The sequence below is a fragment of the Camelus bactrianus genome, chromosome 6 (genome assembly GCF_048773025.1).
Source record: "Camelus bactrianus isolate YW-2024 breed Bactrian camel chromosome 6, ASM4877302v1, whole genome shotgun sequence".
Taxonomy (NCBI): Eukaryota; Metazoa; Chordata; class Mammalia; order Artiodactyla; family Camelidae; genus Camelus; species Camelus bactrianus.
The window spans coordinates 32,390,811-32,412,910 of NC_133544.1; the positions used below are offsets into that span (position 1 = coordinate 32,390,811).

A 22,100-nucleotide genomic window follows, 5' to 3' on the forward strand; every position below is an offset into this window, starting at 1 on the left:
AGACAGAATATATATGAATTTTCCAGAACTGAAGACAGACATTTGTCCTCAGATTGAAAGCACAACCAAGTTAAATTTAAAAAAAGTCCACATTTAGACATAGCATACATAGTACAAATGCAGAACACCAAAGACAAAAAAGAATATCTTCAAGGATTATAAAGAAATACTACCATGAACAACTACATGTCAACGAATTAGATAACTGAGATGAAATTCCTAGACAAATTTTTAGAATGACATAAACCAATGACTGACTCAGGAAGAAACAGAAAATCTGAAGAGATCTGTTAAGTAAAAAGACTAAATTAACAATTTTCAAACTTCCAATAAAGAAAAACTCCAGGACTAGATGACTTCACTGATGAACTTACCAAACATTTAAAGAATACCAATTCTCCACAAAATCCTCCAAAAGACAGAAGAGGAAGGGACACTTCCCAACTCATTCTGTGAGGCCTGATATCAGGAATAGACAAGATAGCATAAGAAAAGAAAGCTACAGTCCAATATCCCTTATAAATACAGCTGCAAAAACCTTCGACAAAATACTAACAACCTAAATCAAGCAACATATAAGGAGTATGCACTGTGACCATGTGAACGTGTCCCAGAAATACAAGACTGGGTTAATATCCAAAAATCAATTATTATAATTTTAGATATTAATAAAGTACAAAACCAATTGATTACATCAACAGACCCAGAAAAACTGTCTGACAAAAACCTAACACCCTTCCATGATAAAAACACCACACAAACTAAGAACAGAAGGGAACATCCTTGGTCTTATAAAGAAAATCCACAAAAAACCCACAGGTACTTCCTTTTAATGGAGAAAGAAGAAATGCTATCCCCCTAAGATTAGGAATAAGTCAAGGATGTCTTGTCATGACACTTCTATTCAACACTGTACTGGAGTTCTACCCAGGAAAATTAGGCAAGAAAAAGAAATAAAAGACATCCAGATTGAAAAGGAAGAAGAAAAACTATCTCCATTCATAGATAATGTGATCTTGTATACAGAAAATCCTAAGGGATCCACTAACAAAACTATTAGAACTAATGAAATGATTCAGTAAGGTGGCAGGATATAAGCTCAATATGCAAATCAGTTCCATTCCTGTACACTAGTAGTGCACAATCCAAAAATACAATTAAGAAACAAAACAATCCCATTTATAATAGCAGCAAAAAAGCATATAAAAAGAGTGCAAGACTTGTGTACTGGAACCTACAAAACACTGTTGAAAGAAACTAAAGGCCTGCATAAATGGAAGGATATCCCATGTTCATGGATCAAAACACTTAACATTCTTAAAGTTAGCAATACTCGCCAAATTGACCTATAGACGACTCAATCCAATCTCTTTCAAAATTCTAGCCGGCACTTTTTTTTTAGAAATTGACAAGCTGAGCCTAAAATTTGTATGGAAAAGCCAGGGAGCCAGAATAGCTAAAATGATCTTGAAAAAGAACACAGTTGGAAGACTCACAGTTCCCAATTTCAAAACTGACTGTAAAGTTATAGTTACCAAGACTGTATTGTATTGGCATAAAGATAGACATATAGATTAATGCAACAGAATTGAGAATACAGAAATAAAACCTTACATTTAGAGTCAATTGATTTTCATTAGGGTACCAAGACAATTCAACAGGAAAACAGTCTTTTCAACAAATGATGCTAGGACAACTGTATATTCACATGCAAAAGCATGAATTTGGACGTCTAGCTCATACAATACACAACAGTTAAGTCAAAATGGGATCATAGATCTAAATGTAAGAACTCAAACTATAAAAATGTAAGAACTAAAACTATAAAACTCTTAGAAGAAAACACAGGGGTAAATTTTTGGGAACTTGAGTGAGCAAAGGTTTCTTAGAATACCAAAAGCACAAGCAACAAAAGAAACAAACAACAGCAACAACAAAATTAAATTGGACTCTATCAAAATGCAAAATGTTTGTGTTGCAAAGAACACTATCAAGAAAGTAAAAGAAACTAGACTTATTGTGATCATTTCACAGTGTACACAATTGTGAATCATGTTGTACACCTGAAACTAACATGATATATGTCAATTATATCTCAATTTTTTTTAATTCAAAGTTTAAATTTTGAGGAAAAAGTGAAAAGACAAATCACAGAATGGAAGAAAGTATTTAAAAATCTGATAGCAGGCTTGTATCTAGAATATATAAAGAAAACTTAAAACTTAACAATAAAAAAACAAATAATCCAATTTAAACATGGGCAAAATTTTGAATAGATATTTCTCCAAAGAAGATATATAAATGGCCAAAAAGCACAAGAAAAGATGCCCGACATCATTAATCATTAAGGAAATGCAAATCAAAAGCACAATTAAGTCCACTTCAGACCCATTCTAGGACAGCTAAAATTAAAACCATGTCCAATAACAAGTGTTGGTAAGGATGTGGGGGAAATTAGAGCCCTTATACATTGGTGGTAAGAATGTAAAATAGTGTAGCCTATTTGAAAAACAATTTAGCAGTTCCTCAAAAAGTTACCTTATAAATAATCATCTCCCAGTAGGTCATATAGAAGCTAGGGCATCTATATGTTGTGTACAAAAAAATTGTACACAACTGTTCACAGCAGCACTACTGATAATAGCCAAAAAGTGAAAACAGCTCAAATGTCTATCAACTGCAGAATGGAAAAAGAAAATGTGGTATACCCATACAATGAAATATTATTTGGCGATAAAAAAAGAATGAAGAACTGATAACATGCCACAACATGGACAACTCTTAAAAACATTGTTAAATGAAAGAAGCTAGTCAACAGAACTACATATTGTATAAACTCATTTATGTGAAATGTCCAGAATAGACAAATCTACAGAGACAGAAAGTGGATAGTGGTTGCCTGGGACTAGGGGATATGGGAAATGGGAAACGATTGCTAATGGTGCAGGGTTTCTTTTAGAGGGTGATAAAAATGGTTTAAGATAGCAGGGATGGTTGCACAACTCTGAATATATACTAAAAACCACTTTACATGGGTAAATTTAAAGATATGTGAAATATATCTCATTAAAGTTATCCATCAATCAAATCTTATAAGTAATAAGTCAGCAGGAAAAGTACAGACTATTCAATAACTAGTGCTGGAAAAATTGGCTATTCCTCTGGAAAAAATAAAATCAGTTCCATCTTACAAGGTTGAGTAGTTCTCAACATTGGCTGGACATAAAAGTCACCTGGGGCATTTCATAACCATGCCTGGGCCGCACCCCAAGATATTTTTATTTTATTGGTCTGATCTGAAATGAGGCTCAGACATCAGTACTTTTTCTAAAGCTCCTCATGAGGTTTTAATGTGTAGCCAGGGTTGAACACCAGTCACACAAAGAAAATACATTCCAGGTGAATTTAAGATGTAAGTGTGGAAGCAAAACTTAAATTTAAAGGAAAATATGTTAAAATAGTCTTTTTAAAATCAGAGTAGGAATAGATTTCTTGAACAAAACAGAGAAAGTGCAAACAAAAGACTGGTAAATCTGACAACATTAAAATTAAAACTTCCCACACAACATTGTAAAATGACTATAACTCAATAAAAAGATGTTTTAAAAAAAATTAAAACTTCCCTATGAAAAATGACATTATTAATAAGGTTAAAATAATCCAGGGCTACATGTAATGAATACAACCTACGAAAGATTATCATTTATTTAACATATATAGATATTCTACATGTATGTTTTTAAACTCCTAAAAATCAACACGAAAAAGGCAATGGCAATTAAAAGTCTGAAAAAATATTCAAGAACCTCTAACTTGTCGCAAGCAAGGTGGGGAACTGGAGCAAGGGGACAGACATTGGACTTTTCACTGTGTTCTCTTTTGCAGTTTGAATTATGTGGATGCATTACCTGGTTAAAAAACAATCCTTTTAAATATAAAAGGTAACACCTCACAGGATAATAAACATAACTGACCAATAAACACGAAAAGTGCTCTTCCCTATGTACAGTCAAAAGTGCTAATTCTAAAAACCATTTTATAAAATAATTTTTAAATGCTTTTTTATATCTGCTAGATTAAAAGACACAATCCAAATGTTAGTGAAATAGGGGCTCTCATCTTTCTGGAAAGAACATAAGTTGGTTACAAATCATTTGGGGACATTATTTGGCAGCATCTTGAAAAGCACAACTTAACATGCAGTAATCCCAGTGCTGACATACATGACAGAAGATTGGCACATGGGTGTTCAATACAGCATTACTTATAGTGGTAAGAAAATGGAAACAAACTAAATGTCCATCAGTAAGGGAACTGTGATATAATCATACAATAGATACTATTTAACAGTTCAATAATAAACTAGATTTAAATGTGTCAACATGGATAAATCTCAACAGTTGGATAAAGAAATGCAAGTTCAAGAACAGCACATTCAACATGATGTTACACATGTCAAAATTAAAACAACCCGATACTATAAATTACTTACAGATAACAATAAAAAGTCTTAAAACAGGCATAGGAATGATAAACACTATATTCACGAGAATGTTACTTCTGGGGAGTGAGGGAAGAGAAGGGGATTGGGGAGGAAAAGGAAGCTTCACTTGTATCTGGAACATTCTATCTCTACAGTAAATGAGAAGTAAATAGGATAAAAATCACCATTTGCCAGACCTGGTTGGTGGGAACATGGGGGTGGGGGCTCCCACGCAGGGGCGGGCCCCACCGTCCAGGAGGCCAGCTGGAACAACCAGCATGGAGACTGCATAGCACAGCATCTTTCAGCAGCATCCAGAACCAAAACAAAGGAACAAAGCTCCTGATGGAAAGAGGCCTGGGATTTTTGAAATTGCAGCTCCTCCCTTTCATTTTCTGGCCTCAGAAAGTGCTGTGTGGCACCCAGGTAGGTGCTTAAAATGTAAATGTATTGAAGACATTCTTGTTTCCATGGAGGCAAGTGCCCTTTGGGATAACTGGCAGTCTGCTCTGGGTGGAGCTGAATTAAGTTTGGGCCCATCCTGGCTCTACTATAACACAGTAGCTGGAACCCCTGCAGAGAGAGCTGTCCAAAAAGCCACATTTTCAAGAGGGTGCCCAGTTTCCAAACAGTCAGGGGTAGAGCTCAGACCATGTGCTCCAGAGTCATTCAGAAGCACAGTCCTCGTTCCTGCCAAGTCTTAGCTGAGTGATCCCGGACAAGAGACCTACCTTGTGCGGACTCAGTTTCCTTATCTGTGGTGTGAGGCGGAGGCAGATCACCACTTACTTGGCCTTGTTGAGAGGACTGGTGATATTATCACCTAAGGAGCAACACTTTAAAAAAATTTTAGTCAATCTGTTTGGGACAGCTTTTAAAAACATGTTCCCCACCTCCCTAAACAGTCAAAGGAACATAATTTAACCTTTTCTTGATGACTCAGGGTCACAATTACCAGCAAAGCATCAATTATCAAAATGATGATCCCTCCAAGGGCCAAGGTGTGCCAAGCCATTTCTTCTACATAAATGACCCCAGGCTCTTACCCTAGTGCTTACTTTCCATAGTGTGTTTTTTTTAGTTAGTTAGTTAGTTAGTTAGTTAGTTAGTTAATGGAGGTATTGGGATCTTCATCTATTCTTAACTGTCAACTCTTAGCTGCACTGTGGTTATTTTCCCTCTCTACACCCATCTTTTTACACTCTTGCCTTTGCTGCTTCCTTTCAGTATGGGTTTGGAAATAGGATGCCACAACTCCCATTTCAAAGGTAAACAGGGTCTAAGGGGGCTGGTATGAAAGAAATGCAGAAACTTAAGCTCATCAGAAGTCTTCTTGGCTATCTGCAGATAATCAAGGCTGCTAGGTTGGCTCTGTCCTGAACAGGGTAAGAGAGGTGTTATGGGATATTATGGGACATATTATGGGATGAACTATATCCAAGACTACAAGCACACTCTACTGTCCACTTTGGACCCAACTTACGTGGGAGCAGACTCTAGCAGGCCTAGGAGGACTGGTCCCAATGACCCCAGGCACCTTCTCCCTTGTCCAGGTTGGAGGAATACAAGCTGCCTGGCCCTGTGAGAGAGCAGCTGACCACAGGTTCAATTTCTTAGAATCCTACACTGTATCCTACACAATTTCAGATAGGACTAGAATATTTGTGAAGAGCGTAAAAATCTAATTCCTAGAGTTTTATCACTCAGTAGGGTTGTACTTATTCAGCAAATATCGGAATCTTACTATGCAGCAAGCGCTGGGGATGTAGCAATGCACAGAGGAACAGAGGCTACAAGAATACTAGTTCCCTTTTCTTTTCAATAAACACTTGCCATCTGTTGCTCAAGAACCTCAGATTTCTGTACATGCACACACAGAGTCTTGCAGCCTGGAGAGTGGAGGATATGAGTTTTTAAGAGCTTCCAGTCCCTGCAGGACCCATCTTTCCCCCTGAGAGCCTGGAGTAAAATAGACTTCACTCCTCTTGCATCCCTCCCTCCATTCTCAGCCAGACTCCAGCAAAATCAGAGCAACCTCTAGGACCCTCAAACTGTATTTCCCAAAAGACTACACGCACAGTCACCACTGTGCCCATTGGAACCTCATTCAGGTTCTGTGGTCAGCCCCAGGCTGCTCAGCATGAAACAGTTCGAGGGTCTTTAAAATTCCATTTCTTGTGCTTAAACCAGCGCTCCCTCCCCAAAGGCCAGCAAAATAATTGCAAAAGCCCCATTCTTCCTTGGCTGGCATCCCCAGTGGCAACAGCCCACCCAGGGCTGAGCACGACCCCTACCACTGCCTTCTTCCCCCAGCCCCATGGAACAAAAGCTGGAGCAGGTGAGGTCACTGAGCCCAGACTGCTCTCACAATGGGACCCCAGCACAAGCTCACCACGCCCTGTTGATCACACTTTACGCTGTACTCCATGCTATGTGCCAAGAACGATGACTCAAGCAGTTCCTGCCTTCAGAGGGCTGTTCATCAAAATAAGGAAAACAAAACAGAGGCCCCATTAACAAGGCCAGCCTTATCCCAGACAGCCAACCCTGAGGGGCTGCCAGGTCTCTGGATGCACCTCCTTCTTATCTCACGTTAGCTGATCCTCTCAGTTTTCTTTCTCCTCAGACGTGAGGTCACCCAACATCACAAACACCCCTGGGGCTGTTCGGGGCCCTTCTTGCCACTTCCTCTGAAGCCAGATTATATCTAGCTTTACCCAGTCTCCAGGCACCAACCAGCAAGCCCGGAAAGTTCCTTTACCATAGGGCCTGCCTGGCTGGGTGTGCAACAGGGCTCTCAGAGGGAGTGGTCTGGCTGATGACCACTTCCCTGGGCCTTGCCCTCCACCACTCATCTCTGCTTCCTGAGCCAGGCCCCCAGGAAACCACCCACTGCAGATTCTGACAGCAGGCTTTGAGATCAGGCTCCTCCCTTTGAGGTCCTGGTTCCAGCTGAGAGGGGAAGAGACTCTTCACATCGGCTGGGTGGGAGCAGAGCTGAGCAGAGTCCAGCCAGACTCTGAGCACTCAGCGTGTGTCCATTCTTTTGCTCAAAATGCTGGTCCACGGTGGACCCTTTTTGAAACTTTTCCTGGGGCCGCTCTGAGCCTCCATCAGAATCCTCTTGCACCTCTGCAGGCTCTCCAATAGCAGCTCCACCCACCATCTGCCCAGCTTTCCCCTGCCCTTCCCTCATTTTCACCACCCCTTTCTCTCCAGCTCTGAGCATAATTAATCTACAGGACGCTGTGGGCGGGACAGATAGCCTTCCCAGCTGTGAGGCAGACTAGCAAGGCCAGGGATGAAGGTGTGATTCATCAGGCTGGTTGGAAGCAAGGGGAATTCCAGAGCAGGGGAGGCTCAGGGATGCCCCCAGCTCACCCGTCAGCAGAAGAAGCAGTGCGCACACCTGGGAGTCCCACATCCTCAACCGTCCGGAGTCTGGGATAGGGTACAAAAGTCTCATGACTAGAAAGTCTGCACTAACTAGAGTTTCCACTTTCACCTCCCTCTCATTCCCCACCTGCCTAATACCTGAAATGGAAAGCTTTTCATCTAGAGTCTTTAGCTATAGCATTAAATGTGTTGGTCCATCCCTGGAGAATTTGGTTGGGAAAATAATGAAATAAAAGACTGTCACTTATTGAACACCCCCATAGGCTCTGCTAAGCATTTAACACACGTTAGCTCATTGTTCTGTCTCACAAAACTGTAGGTATGATGACTAACTTCATTTTACGGGTGAGAAACACAGGCTCAAAAGAGTTTAGCAATGCAGGACTAGTCAGGGATCAAGCCCAGATCTGAACTCCCGGTGCGTGCAGTTCCAAATCCCTCCTCCTCAATGCCACGGCGAGTTGCTTGAACTGGGTTTCAAGAAAAGGAAATCAGAGATGAAGAGAAATTCCTCCTTCAGGCATCATCAAATATCCCTTCTTCAGGATGCTTCCCAGGTCACCCCATCTAAAACACCACCTCACCCCCTCCTTGACAATTCATATCCACCTTCCCCATCATATTTCTCTGCTTATCATTAACTTGCCTTCCATTTCAATTGTCTACTTCACTTATTGTCAGGTTCCCCTACTAAAAATCATTGTTCATGAGGACAATGATTGCCCTATATTTTGTTCACTGTTGAGTCCCCTGCATCCAGCCTTCCTATATAGTAGGTGCCCCCCACCAAAAAAAACCTGTTGAATAAATGAATGAATACTTTAAAACAGAACTAAGAGGTGGTGTGTAGTAAGAAAAGGAGGATGATCTCTCTGTTCAGGGAAGAAAAGAGAGATGAGAAAAGGTGGTGAGAGAATCTGGCCTGGGGCAAGTGAGAGGCCCCAGAGGGACCTACAAGAGGAAATGAAGGTCGGCCAGGTCCCCTGTGGACTCCAGGAAAGCCTTCCTGCTGGCAGAAGTGAATTCCAGCTGCCAGGGCCTCAGCCTGAGGGCTTCTGCTGGGGAGGGCGGGCTTGCAACCCTGAGACAAAGGCCTATGGACATGCAGCTGGCCAGAGAGGCTGGACTGAGCCATGGACTGGGCTAGAGGGGCAGCCTGGGGTGGGGAGGAAGGGGGCAAATGAGGAGCTGAAGACAGCCCTCAGTGCAGCTGCAAAGGCCACACCCTCCCCAGCACAGAGTCCCCTCAATCCCCAGCACAACAGGGAACAGCTAAGTGGCTTCACAATTAACCCTCCAGGGGCAGTGCTCAGCTGGGCTTGTAGCAACCCCCAGGCTTGGAACCAGAGTCTTCAGAAGGTTCCGAGAGGGGAGTGGAGGTGAAGGGGCAAGCCACACATCTGGAACACAGTTCTTCTTCCCTCCTGCCCCAGGTCATCCCTCAGGCCATGGCCTTTGGCCATCTCCAGTGTAAACACAGTGACCCTGGGATAGCTGTGGATTTGGTAAGGCAAATGTTTACCCTGGAGCTAAGATATTACAGGCCACGGGTGTAAATGTCCACCACTGGCTCCCAGTATCTACTATCTCCTTGTGGCACACATGGGACGTATCAAGCAAATTGCAAAGCTTGTGAGGGCCCCTCCCAGCCACAGTGAGCCCTTTATTTCCTATAGGAGTTTATGCAGAACTTTCCCACATACGGGGCTTCCTTTGATCCCTATCACCACCTCTATGAGGAAGGGCAGGCAAGTACTCAACCCTACTCAGGTGGAAACTGGGTCAGAAAAGATACATGATTTGCCCAGGTCATGTGGAGAAAAGCATGGATTAGAGTGAGGAAATCTGAGTTCGGGTCCCTGTTTGGCCAACAGGAACCAGGCTCAAAACCCCTCACATCTCTGGACCCTGCTGCCTTCGTGTATAAATGAAATAGGGCTCATCTGAGGTGCCTTCCAGCCCAAGCAACTCTACCAATCTTTGACGCCATTCAGTAGAGTCAGGACTAAAACTCAGGAAAAATCCTGTGCTGGACTCCCAGGCCAGTGCTCTTTCTACTCTCCTTCATATACCACTTCTAATAAAAGGTAGTAGAAAAGCCCTCAAGGCAGCTGTTAAGCAAACCACTCCCTCTGCTTCTAGGACTTGGTCTACCCCATGCCCACTCCCTGCCCCATCCCCAGAGCAAAGTACCCAGGAAGCCAAGGGGTTGCCCAGCCTTCTGGGAAGAAAGTGAGAGACAGTGGAGGCAGAAGGAGCATTAACAGCAGGAGATGAGATGAGGCATCCCAGGACCACAGAGAAGAGGATGAATAACACAGAGAAGGGGTACAACTTTTTTGGGTTCTTATGCCCTAAGTCTTCTGTTGGAAATGGCTGGGGTGAAGTCACTCTCAGCTAAGACACTCAGGATTCCACTCCCAGTCCAGCAAAGGAGAGGCTGGAAAGATACTTTCCTGAAGGGAGGCAGGCTCAGTGGGAAGCCCTCCCAGCTGTCATTACTCTCCCTGCTCATTATTTCTTGAGCAAAGTCTGTGTGACTGGGCTGTGTGCAGAGGCATGTCTGAGGAGACTCTGGGAACCCCCGGTCTAGCGTTCCAGGCTGCCGGTCCAGGGTTCCCTCTAGGGTGATGCAGTCTAGGTCTCCTCCTGGGAGCTCCAGAGCAGGAGAAGGCCCCTTCACCCGCCAAAAGCTTAGCGAGTGACCTCAAGGATGAAACTCTTACGGTGGCCTGTAACACCGCCCCACCCCAGGCCACACCCCTCCAGCCTCCCACCATTACATTTCCTACTCCGCTCTTCCTTTTGTTTTCAAAAGCAGCTCCAAAGAGTAAAAGTAGCTACCTAAAAACGTCTTGAAATTTTCAAGTTTGCACGCCTTCTCCTAGTTTCGCAAACCAAAGTACTGAGAATAGGGAGAAAGTTAACCAGAACGATTTCGGTATTGGGGGAGGTCGAGACGAACAGTGGCAGGTAGTGGCCTCTGTACTTGTCGGCTCACCGACACCTCCTATCTGGCACCCACTCTAATCCCTCCAGGACGCGAGCTGAGATTCCCAGAGCCAGTACCGTGTGGCACCAACCCGGAACAGGCTGCTGGCGCCTCTCGGGCTCCCAGGACCAGAGGCTCGGGCCCCTCCCCAGAAGAGGCCACCTTGCCCAGGCCAACAGTCCGAAGCAAGGACCAGCCCTCGGGCAACCGAGCGCGCAGTGGGCGCAGCCTCGCGGGCTTCCCGGGTTTCAAAATGACCCTCTGGGAGACACCGGGCGCGTTCGCTCTTGCGTTTCCGGGGTGGGGGCTAAAGGACAGAAAATGTCTCCTGCACAAGCCTCCCGCGCTCCAGCCCTCGGCCGGGAGGGTGGCCCTGTGAGGAGCCCTCGCGATCCCAGGCACCACTCTACCGCCCGGGGAGGTCCTCACTACGCTGGGAGTTGGGGCGGGTGACTGGGAGGGTGGGGGCTTAAAAACCACTCCGGGCACTGCCGTTTCGCCCGCTGCACTGGCAGAGGGCGTGGAGAGAACCGAGGGACACTCACCGTGCAGTGGCCGTCCCGCCCGGTCCGGAACGCACGGCGCGCGAAGCCGCCCAGGTGCCGCCGCAACGCGGGCGCGAGTTTGAAAGTCGCTCTGGGAAGGGGCCGAGGCTGCCGGCCGCTCCCGCCCACCGCCAGCCCCTTGGCGGAGGGGGCGCGGCCAGCTGCGAGCGCGGCCCCTGGGGACCCCAGCCCGCGCGCGCCTTCCCAGCGCCCGGCAGGAAGTCGGGGCCGAGCCAGCGGGAGCTGCCGCGGGAGGGGGCAGGGAGGGAGGGAGGGAGGACGCACCAGGAATTTTTCCAGTGGGTGGAGACTCGGGCCCGAGGCTGGAATCCCGCGATTGGAGGCTCGGCGGGGGCCGGGGGAAACTTCGCGGCGCTGCGAGCTGGAACCTGGGGTAAAGGCTGCAGCGACGGCGGTGGGGCTCGCGCACCGCTAATGATTAACTCCCGCAGGTGGGGTGAGCGCGCCGTCGCGGCAGTGTCCTCCCGGCGGAAAGCTAGCCGCCCCGGAGCAACCTAGATGCGCTAACACAAAGACGCACGTGGTGGGGGTCACCCTGGTGTCACATACCTGGTAGCACCGCCTCCGAAGAGGGCACCGGACGGCCAAAACTGCCACCATTGTACGGTCAGGAAAGGGGGCTTTCAAGTGAGTCACTAGTTGGGATCGGTTTGGGGAGTCCTAATCCTACCAGAGCAAGTCACCTCGGCTTTTCTGAGTCAGAAAGGCACGTCTTGAATTCCTCACTGAAATTCGGTCCCCGTGACCCTTTACAGTTGTAAATCCAGACCTCAAAAACTGACAAGGAAGATGAAGAAGCCGATAAGTTGGAGGGAGTCCACCAAGATACTGTTAGGTGGGAAAAAACAAGGGGCAGAAACCTGTGTAATAAAGGACCCATTTTTGTAAAACGAAGAGAACCTGACTCCTGTTTTTATGTCTGTATGTAATCATATGGGCATGGAAAGGTGCACACCTGGGATGCGAGGGGCTGAGGACGGCACAGGGACAGTCAATAAGCTTGGGTTTTGGGCACGAGTGTACATTTTAAAACCCGAAATAATTCATCCATAAAGTTGCTGAAAAAAAAAGATGCTGTCCCAGCATGACAGGATGGGACCCCCAGAAGAAGTCCCACTGGTTAGGCGTTACCACCAATTCCTAGGGAGGAGGGATGGTACACTGATATCAGACCCACTGGGTATATCTGACATCCAGTAGAGACAAGCGTGTATAGTAACGACAAACAGATCTCACGTTAAAAAACAAAACAAGCCAAAAAATTAAAATAAGCTACTACATGCAAACATAAGCCCCAGGTGATTTACAGGGCGGGGAGAGGCGTGCGAGGAAGGAAATGGCTTTCAGGTGACTTTGAAACTTGATCCTGACGGAGGGTGGGGAAAGCCAGCTGGGCTCCTGGCTACCGACTGCGGGGAGGAACGGGTGTAGAGGTAGGCGCTGGGCCTGGTCGGCCGTGGAAGCCAGACGCACATTCCTCAGAGAGGGAGGGTCGCACATTCCTCAGGGAGGGAGGGTCTGCTCCAGCCTAGCAGAGCCCTGCCCTCGCCGACTGGGAAGGTGAAAGCCGAGATTGCGGAAGGGGCGTCGGAGGTAAACAGTCGCTGCCGCTCTGCCAGATACAGCCGGCCGGTCTTCGAGCTGGTGGGGGAGTGAGAAGGCCCGGTCCCCTCCTGCCTCCCAGAGAGCAGTCGGTTCTGAGGCTTCCGCCTTTCTTAGATCCTGCTTTCTTCTCTGATCACCGGTATCCTATCAATCCCCTCCTGCCCACCTCAGATTCTAGCTTCCAAAGAAGGCCCCTGACTTAACTAAGCCATTAGTGAGAGCATCCTCACTCCTCAGCCAGGGCTGTTAGTTGGTTACTGACAGTAATAGTAGCTCATTTAGTGAAAGCTTACCTTTCAGTGAATGCCTACCATTTGTAGGGCTCCTGCAATACTATTTACAAACATTGTCTCCCTCCATCCTCATAGCTGCCTTGTGAGCTGCTACGTATCCTTATGCCCATTTTACAGATAGTATAATTGAGGATCAGTGATCTAGCCACTTACCCAAGTTTAAGTAGCCAGCAAAACAGAGCCTGACAAGATCCCCAACAGGTCCAACCTTTGGAGCTGACTATGTGCTAGCCATTATTCCAAGTTCTTTACACCAACAATTGCAGTCACAGAAGAAGAAACAGAGGCAAAGTCACACAGCTAGTGTGAAGTAGACCTAGGATTCATGAAATGGGGACTCTGCTCTTCACCATTAACTATTCTGCTCTCTTTTTGACACTTGTTATTTAGTTCAGGACTTGATTATAATGTCTTGCTCTGTTTTCAATTGTTTTAATGTATATCTTACTTCCTAAAAAAAAGTGCACTCTCTCCTTATGGCAGAAGTCATAGAGGACGTACCCAGTAGAGCAATGCTGAATTCAGATGAAATAATCCAGTTTGTGAGAAATTACACAATCTCACTTCTAAGAATAAAACTCTGTGTCTGGGCACAGGAGCTCTAGACAGAAACCACTCCACAGCTCAGAGCCTCTTTCTTGCCCCTTGCTTTAGTGGCCTCATCCTCTCTGCCAGTAAGTCATTTATTATTTTAATAACATCTTGCGCCTCAGTAATGCCTTTAATCTAAGATCCCAAAGTGTTCTAACTCATCTTCAAAGTACCCCCAACTGAGATGGGGAGATGGGGGTATTTTCCCCCATTTTATGGGTGAGAAAACCAAGACAACACAGAGTTGAAATGACTCACTATGGAAATCAATGGCAGGGTTTCTTCTCCCAGCCCTTCCCCTCCCCTTCCGAACTCTTGGCTGCCAACATTTGCATCAAAATTTCAAATCCCGGAGACAAAGGCCATTGAGTTTTCACAATAAAGGACATTTCCAGACTGTCATTTCAGCTGCTCTATTGTGGTAGACCTCAGGAGAGGGAGGGGATGTAAACACGGTGAAGGTCCCCATGGGCTCTGTGCTTCCAGCCCAGAGTAGGAGGAAGGACTGACCGGGGTGGGGAATGAAATCCCAAACTTGGAGGAAATCCCTGTCAAAGGCAATCTATAAAGCACCGCCAAACTTTGGGTCTCAAAGCTTCCAGTTTCAAGTTACATTTTAGCAATATTTCTCAAAGTGTGAGCCAGAAGCAATAACAAAAACAGATATATTGGATAGCATCAAAATTCAAAACTTTTATACCTCAAAGGACATCAAGAAAGTGAAAAAATGCAAAGAATGGGAGAAAGATTTTGCAATTCATATATCTGATCAGAGACTGTATCTAGAATATGTAAAGAACTCCTACAACTCAATAATAAAAAGGCAACCCAATTTAAAAATAGGCAAAGGATCTAAATAGACATTTCTCCAAAGAAGTCATGCAAATGACCAATAAGCACATAAAAAAGATACTCAATATCATTAGCCATCATGGAAATGCAAATCAAAAAAACAATGAAATATCACATCATACACTTTAGGATGGCTAAAATCAAAAACACGTAATAATAAGTGCTAAGGAAGATGTGGAGAAATTAGAACTCTCATACACTGTTAGTGAATGTAGAATGGTGCAGCCACTTTGGAAAATAGTCTGTCAATTCCTCAAAAGGTTAAACATATGACCCAGCAATTCTACTCCTAGGTATATACCCAAGAGGAATGAAAACATCTGTCCACACAAAACCTCATACACAGATGTTCGTAGCAGCATTATTTACAATAGCCAAAAGGTAGAAACAACCCAAATGGCCATCAGCTGGTGAATGGATAAACAAAATTATAAATAATCTATACAATGGAATATTACTCAGTCATAAAAAGAAAAATACTAATTCACACTATAATGTAGATGAACTTTGAAAAATTTATGCTAAGTGAAAGTAGTCAGTCACGAAGGACCACACGTGTGTAATTCCATTTATGTGAACTGTCCAGAATATGCAAATCTACACAGACAGAAAGTAGATAGTGGTTGCCTAGAGCTACAGGTGGGTAAAGGGAGGTTGGAGGAAATGGGGAGTGACTGCTAACAGGTTTGGGGTTTTTTTTTTAAGAATGATTCAAATATTTAAAATATTTAATATGCTAAAAATCATTGAATTCTATACTTTAAATGGACAAACTGTATGGTATGTGAAATATATCTTAATAAATCTTTTTTTTTTTAATATGTGCTACTACCACATGTTCCAGAGTTACAGGCTGCCTGTAATCAGAATCTGTCAGAATTCTATCAGAATCTTTGGTGGGCAGGACCCAGCTCTGCATTTTCCCAGAGCACACTGAATGAAGTTCACTGTGCCTCACAAAACAGTGATCCAGAGCCGTGTGGCCCCTAGGCTTCCTGAAATTACTAGAATGCAGGGTCTGTAATTCAGAAGGCAGTAGAGGCAGGGGTGGGGATGGGGTGGAGGATGATTCCTCAAGTTCTTTATCAGTAACTTCTTTCCCTCAGTCTGGACTCACTAAGTGTAAAAAAAAACAAAAACAAAAACAAAAACCTGACATCAGAAAGGGGAAGAGGATATGGGGCAAGGGAGGGGAAGACTTCTCCCCTCCTTACTGCATTCAGACTCGTAGCCACTGCTGTGGGGAGCTCTTGAAAGAAATGCGCTGTTTACTTGAGTCTGTGTCTGCAACAGAAACATTTGCCAATCACTTGCGGTTTTTCAAGAACCTGGGAGCACATGTGAACCATTTCTGGAGATCATTTATGTTCACCTTTGTTATCAGTAGATGAAGGAGTTGTAAGTCAGCATTTATGACACCTGAGACCAGGGAGTTGGAACAAAGACATCAGCCTTTGACGATCTAGGGGTAATTTATACACAAACATGCTGTTCCTTCTCTAACTTCTGGCCACTGGGCCAGAAGTTTTTCTGTTTGTATCACATCACTACCTGTAGGTGAGTGAAGTGTAAACATGGAACAATCAATCTTTACCCAGCCTAATGCTAAAGTGAAAGCTTTTCTGGGGTGGGTTAAGAAAATATTAACTGAGATGGTGTTTTGAGTTGTCTGTATACTTCATTTATCTATGTGGTTAGTATCTTAGAAGACTTTCCACTTCTACCTGAAGTTTTCAGATTTGGATGTTCATAAAAATCACCTGAAAAGTTTTTGACTCAGGACAGAAACAGACCCCAGGAATCTGCATTTTTAATGAACAAGTGAGTCAGAGGCAAGAGAGGTCTATAGATCACACTTTAAAAACCACTTTTTGTAATTCTGCTTTGTGTCTTTTCCCCTCCTGGCACTTCCTCTTTCTCCCCTGAAACACAGGACTCAAGATAAAAATCCTGTAATCCCTCCCAGAGCTCCAAATAGAAGAGGGCATGGCTTTAAAGACTTTAGGATGTTGGAATAAACCAGGCTATTATATTTAATCAGATGGAAGAGTTCCACCTTGATTGTGTGACATGCTTGATCTTTAACACCTTTGGTGACAAGCAGGGTGGGGTGCACCTACCAAACACTATACTGTAACTTTCAGAAAACAAATTAATGAGAGCTTAATTAGGAGGTAATTACCCAGTTACTTGCAGATGGAGGCAGTTCTTTCTGACTGTAATTTTGGTTGTCGATGTTTTCATCCTAGACCAGGGACTATGGGTTCTCCAGCTTCTCTTTCTTGTCCAAAAAGGACAGAGCAGCTCTACCACAGAAACAGCAGGGCCCTGATCTGCATACCTTTCCTTTGGTTCCTGTGCCAGACCATACAGGAATCACGGATTAGTTATAACCAGATTAGGGCGACTGGGACCAGGTCCACCTAGTTTCCTTAACCACCAGCATCTCTTCCAGGAGGAATGAAGAATCAACCCAAGGAGAAACTTTGTTTCTCCACCTGAGCAGTGACCAGGCTCACAGACTCCACTCGGTCCTGTCCTATTCTTGACTGCCAGGCACTCCCAGCAAGATCTCAGATCGCCTCACATGAGAGCAGTGTTTTGTGGAGGTCAGCCACACTTTCCTGCTGTACAGCTGTCTTCTTCTCAGTCTGAGGGGGTATCCAGGGTTTCTTCCAATCCTGAAAATCTCGGATTCTACCATCTTAAGGCGTCCTGAACTGGATATTTCAGCTACAAGCTCTCTTTTCCTTCACCTCCAAGCATATCTAGGGAGAGAAACCTGGCTTCATAACTCCTGATTCTCTGATTTGAATACCCTTATCCTAGGCCTGTGGTTGTCCTCAGCCTGCTAGGAAGTTTCTGGGGATACCATAGTGCCTGGAGCAGTCAACAATCCTTTGAGGATTGCCCAACAACACTGGGAGGCAGGTAGCAACTCTCTCCCACTTTACAGATGAGAAGGAACATCGAGGCTCAGAGAGGTCAAGTCACAGGACCCAGGTAGTGTGGTCCTTAATGGCAGACTCAGGACATGTGCCCAGGTCCCTCTGCACCCTAAACTCCTGCTCTTAACCACCATCATGCTACTGAAATACCCCAGCCCAGCTCCCAAGGAGCCTCTAGACCCAAGCGGAGGAGGTGGAAGCAACTTAAGCAAATTAAACCCAAAATAAGAAATGCCCCCACCCCGTTCTGCCCCACCAAACCGGTATGAATTGCCTTACAACTCACCAAAAAGCCTCGGGCTCACAAGTGAGTTTACAGACTTGTTCCAGGGGCTGGTAAATCAAATGATGGGAAGAAAAGGAAGAATGTGTTCAGGGTCATAAAGTAGAGGAGAGGGGAAAAAAAGCAAGTCTCTAAATACTTGTGACGTGACATCTCAAGCTAGCCGGCTATAAAAGGTGAGGCAGGGCCTTGGCCTGGCAACCACAGACTTTTAAGCCCTAATCACAGTTCTGCAGCCTATTCCCGAGGAATAGTCCCACTGCTTGAATTCCAGAACATCCTGTCCCGCCTGCCCCAGGGAGAGACAGAAAGCAAAGCTAAAGTTTACCAAGTGCTGCTGAAGGGAGTGGGGAGTTAGTCTCCTTCCTGCCGGGCTTAGAGACTCCTGCAGAATTGACTCCAGAACCGTCCTCAGCCCCAGCTATCCTGCATGGCACTTTGCCTCACCATAAACTCGCAGGTCCTAACAATAACGCTCTCCCTCCCCCAGCTTACCTGCATCCCTATGGCCCCACCTTCTCAGGCATCCAGACAGGATGGAGGACTTTGCAGTCCCTCTGGAAGCAAGGCAGTTAACAGACCTGAATGTTAGCTCTGCTTCTCAGGCAGACCTCTCTGTGCCTTAGTTTTCTCATCTGAAAATGGAGTGAGTAGTAGTACTTATCTCAGAGGGTGTTATTCAGAAATAAGTGAAAAATACCATATGATTATCACTTATATGTGGAATCTAAAAAAATGTCACAAATGAACTGGTTTACAAAACAGAGACAGACTCACAGACATAGAAAACAAATATGATTACCAGGGGGGAAGGGGGTGGGGAAAGATAAATTGGGAGTTTGGGATTTGCAGATACTAACTACCATATATAAAATAGATAAACAACAAGGTCCTACTGTACAGCACAGGGAGCTAACTTCAATATCTTATAATAGCCTATAATGAAAAAGAATATGAAAAGGAATATACATGTGTAAAATTGAATCACTATGATGTACATCAGAAATGTACACAACATTGTAAAATGATTATAAATCAATAAAAAAAAGTTAGTTTAAAAAAAACAAAAAACACAACATTGTAAATCAACTATACTTCGACTGAAAAAAAAAAGAAGTGAGAAAATATCTATAAGGTACTTAGAACAGTTCTCAGACCACAGAAAGAGGTAACTAATAATGTTATTTCATTTCTGCTTCTAAGTGTTGGGTTCCCAAGACCCACACCTCAGGATCCTAGTTTCCCTAATGCCACATCAAGTTCGTCCAAGAATCTTATAACTGGAAGAGACCCTAGAAGTCACCTAATATAAGTATCTTTTCCTCTATGAAATTCTGACACACATCTATCTCAAAGAATGAGATAATATCAGTAAAATACTTAGCACATGCCTGGGATATAGTAAATGCTTAGTAAATGTTAGGGTTTGTGACAGTTAATTTTATGTGTCAACTCCACTGGATCACAGGATGCCCAGACATCTGGCCAAATGTTGATTTTGGTTGTCTGTGAGGATGTTTCCAGAAGAGATTAGCATTAGACTGGTGGACTGAGTAAAGTGAGTTGCCCCCCACCCACCCCCGAATGTGGGTAGGCATCATTCCATCCTTTGAGGGTCTGCAGAGAACAAAAATGTGAAGGAAGCTTGAATTCACTCTCTGCCTGACGGATGAGCTGGGATACTGACCTCCTGTCCTCAGTGCTCCTGGTTCTCAGGCTTCAGACAACACCACCAACTTTCCTGGGTCTCCAGCTTACAGATGGCAGGTCGTGGGACTTCTCAGCCTCCATGATCGTATAAGCCATTACCTCATAATAAATCTTTTCATGGTTCTATTGGTTCTGTTTCTGTAGAGAACCTTGACTTATACAGGTTTTGTTGTTGTTTATTGGTTTGTGTAGGTAGGTATTTACTGAGTATTTATCTACCCATTTGTCCATCTATCCTATAGTCACTTACTGAGTGTCCTGGTTGCTGGGAGATGTACTCTTAGAATAAGACATGGCATTGCCCCAGGGGGGAAATGTGTAACCAGACCAAAAACAGAAGATCCAGAAAACAATGAGAGAACAGCTGAGAGCCTAGCTGTGCAGGATTTTCTATGCTCTCAGATGTGACTATTATCACACCTGAAGGGAGACAAGAAATTCCCTTCCTTTTTGTGAATGACTCAGAATGCATATGTTCGAAGAGTGTTGGCTTTAAGAATGAGGATATATGCTTATGTCAAAGATCTTCTTATCACTCAGGAGGCATTTAAACTACCATATTAGCCTCAACTTTGGAAAATCCTGGTCTTTAAAGGTTGGGGTAGGATGTTTGGGAAAGAGCCAAATGCCATTTGCACCCAGGTCTGGTGGAAAATGTAATTTTCCAGCTGCATTAAAATGGAAAATGTAATTTTCCAGCTGCATTAAAATGGATCCAGAATGAGAAGTGACCATGGAGTGGGGAACAAGTTTATCTCTTGTGGCTCTGAAGCCATTTCTGAAGACATTTCCAAAGAGGAGCTGATTCTGATCTGTACCTTTCCCCACCCCACATCCACCCTCCTGGTCTGCAGTCCTCCTCCCCAGGGGACCTAGGAGACCTTCCCTGGAAGGTCTCAGCTGTCTGCAAAGATGTGCAGTCTCAACTCTTTTCCATTCTCTTCCTCTGCTCCTCCTCCGTCATCCTCACTCCCTGATGTGAAAGAGTCCTTTTTCCCAAATATTTCGACCTGTTTCTGAATTAGTTTTTTGTTTGTTCATTTGTTTGCAAATGACAGAGAATCCACACAAGCTAATTCCAGTAGAAAATTGTCTTTTAATATCGTCTTCAGCTTTGTCTCTTATAGCTGGAAAGTCCAGCTACGGAGGCATGTTAGTTTGCAAAGTATTGAGGCACGGCTGGCTCTAAAAATATTGCAGGTCTCTGTTTTCTCTCCCTTTTTCTACTCTACTGAGATCCACTTTACAGGCTGGCTTTTTTCGTGAGACAGGGAAGCTGGCTGCTAACAACCCTAGACTCATATTCTATGAGCTTATGAACCCCGGTGGGAAGAGAGGAGTTATCCTCCTAGCCCTCTTCCTAGCCTGTCAGGATCCGACAAAGCAGGCAATAGGGGTTCACTGATGGAGTCCTAAAGTTGGCTGTCACGTGGGGAATACATGGTGCTGTGAGGTGGATCCAAAAGACAAAAGGACAGCCTCGGACTGATATGGGGAAGAAGACAAGGCTGTGCTGCATTATTCCGGAAAACCTCATCCCCTATTATAGACTTCACAGATAGACACTTGTCCCCACTTCCTCCCAACCCTAATGGCCAGACCCTTCACAGGGAAACAAATGGTTAATTGCCAGAGAGCTTGCCCACAGACCACAGCTATCTATTGCAGGACACTGCAGCAGAGTTAGTTGTCAGTATGTATGGTGTTTTAGGAAAGGGATCCAGAGCAGAAGACCAGGTTAGGCTGGAACACCCTTATACCCTGGAAAATTCATGAAATGGATTTGGTGGCGAGCAGAACAGAATCCCTGCTGCAGGCCAGAGTTCACTTAAAGAGAGTGGGTGTCAGTTTCAGGACTGTAGATGTTACACTCAGGAAGAGCAATATTTCAGAGCCTCAGGCTGCCCTGGGCTCAATATTGAGTGAGGACTGAAGACATTTCCATGTTACTTATTCTCTGTTTTTTTGTTTTGTTTTTTTAAATTTTTTATTGAAGTACAGTCAGTTTCAATGTGTTGATTTCTGGTGTACAGCACAATGTCTCAATCATGCATATGCAAACATATATTCATCTGGTTTTAAATTCTCAATAGGCAGCACTCTCTAGGGGCCCCAGACTAAGGGAGCAGCAGCTTCCCATCAGTCCAGAACAGAATTATAGAGGAGAAAAGAGAGGGAGGCTAGGGCAGCTTGTCCAACAGCGGTTTCTGAGACAATGGAAATGTTCCATGTCTGCAATGACTACTGCAAGTGGGTTTTGAGCACTTGTACTAGTGCAACTGAAGAACTGAATTTTTAATTTTATTTAATTGAAGTGAATTTAAATTTCAGTAGCTACATGTGGCTAGAGGCTATGTATTTAGACGCAAAGCCTTAAAGAA

The 22,100-nt window shown here is 44.5% G+C and overlaps 1 protein-coding gene across 3 annotated transcripts in view; it reads right to left on the minus strand.

Moving 5' to 3' along the window:
* The window catches only part of PLEKHG3 (pleckstrin homology and RhoGEF domain containing G3), a 39,616-nt gene extending 27,892 nt beyond the window's left edge, over positions 1 to 11,724 (minus strand). The window contains exons 1-2 of one of the 3 annotated variants that reach the window (XM_074365383.1): positions 5,967 to 5,985; positions 5,215 to 5,319 (exon numbers count right to left, since the gene is read on the minus strand). The gene's annotated coding sequence lies outside the window, so the exon portion shown is untranslated. Of the gene's footprint in view, positions 1 to 5,214; positions 5,320 to 5,966; positions 5,986 to 11,416; positions 11,674 to 11,701 lie in introns of those variants that run through there. The other 2 variants (XM_074365385.1, XM_074365388.1) reach the window with 2 other exon arrangements.
* Between the last annotated feature and the right edge of the window lie 10,376 nt (positions 11,725 to 22,100).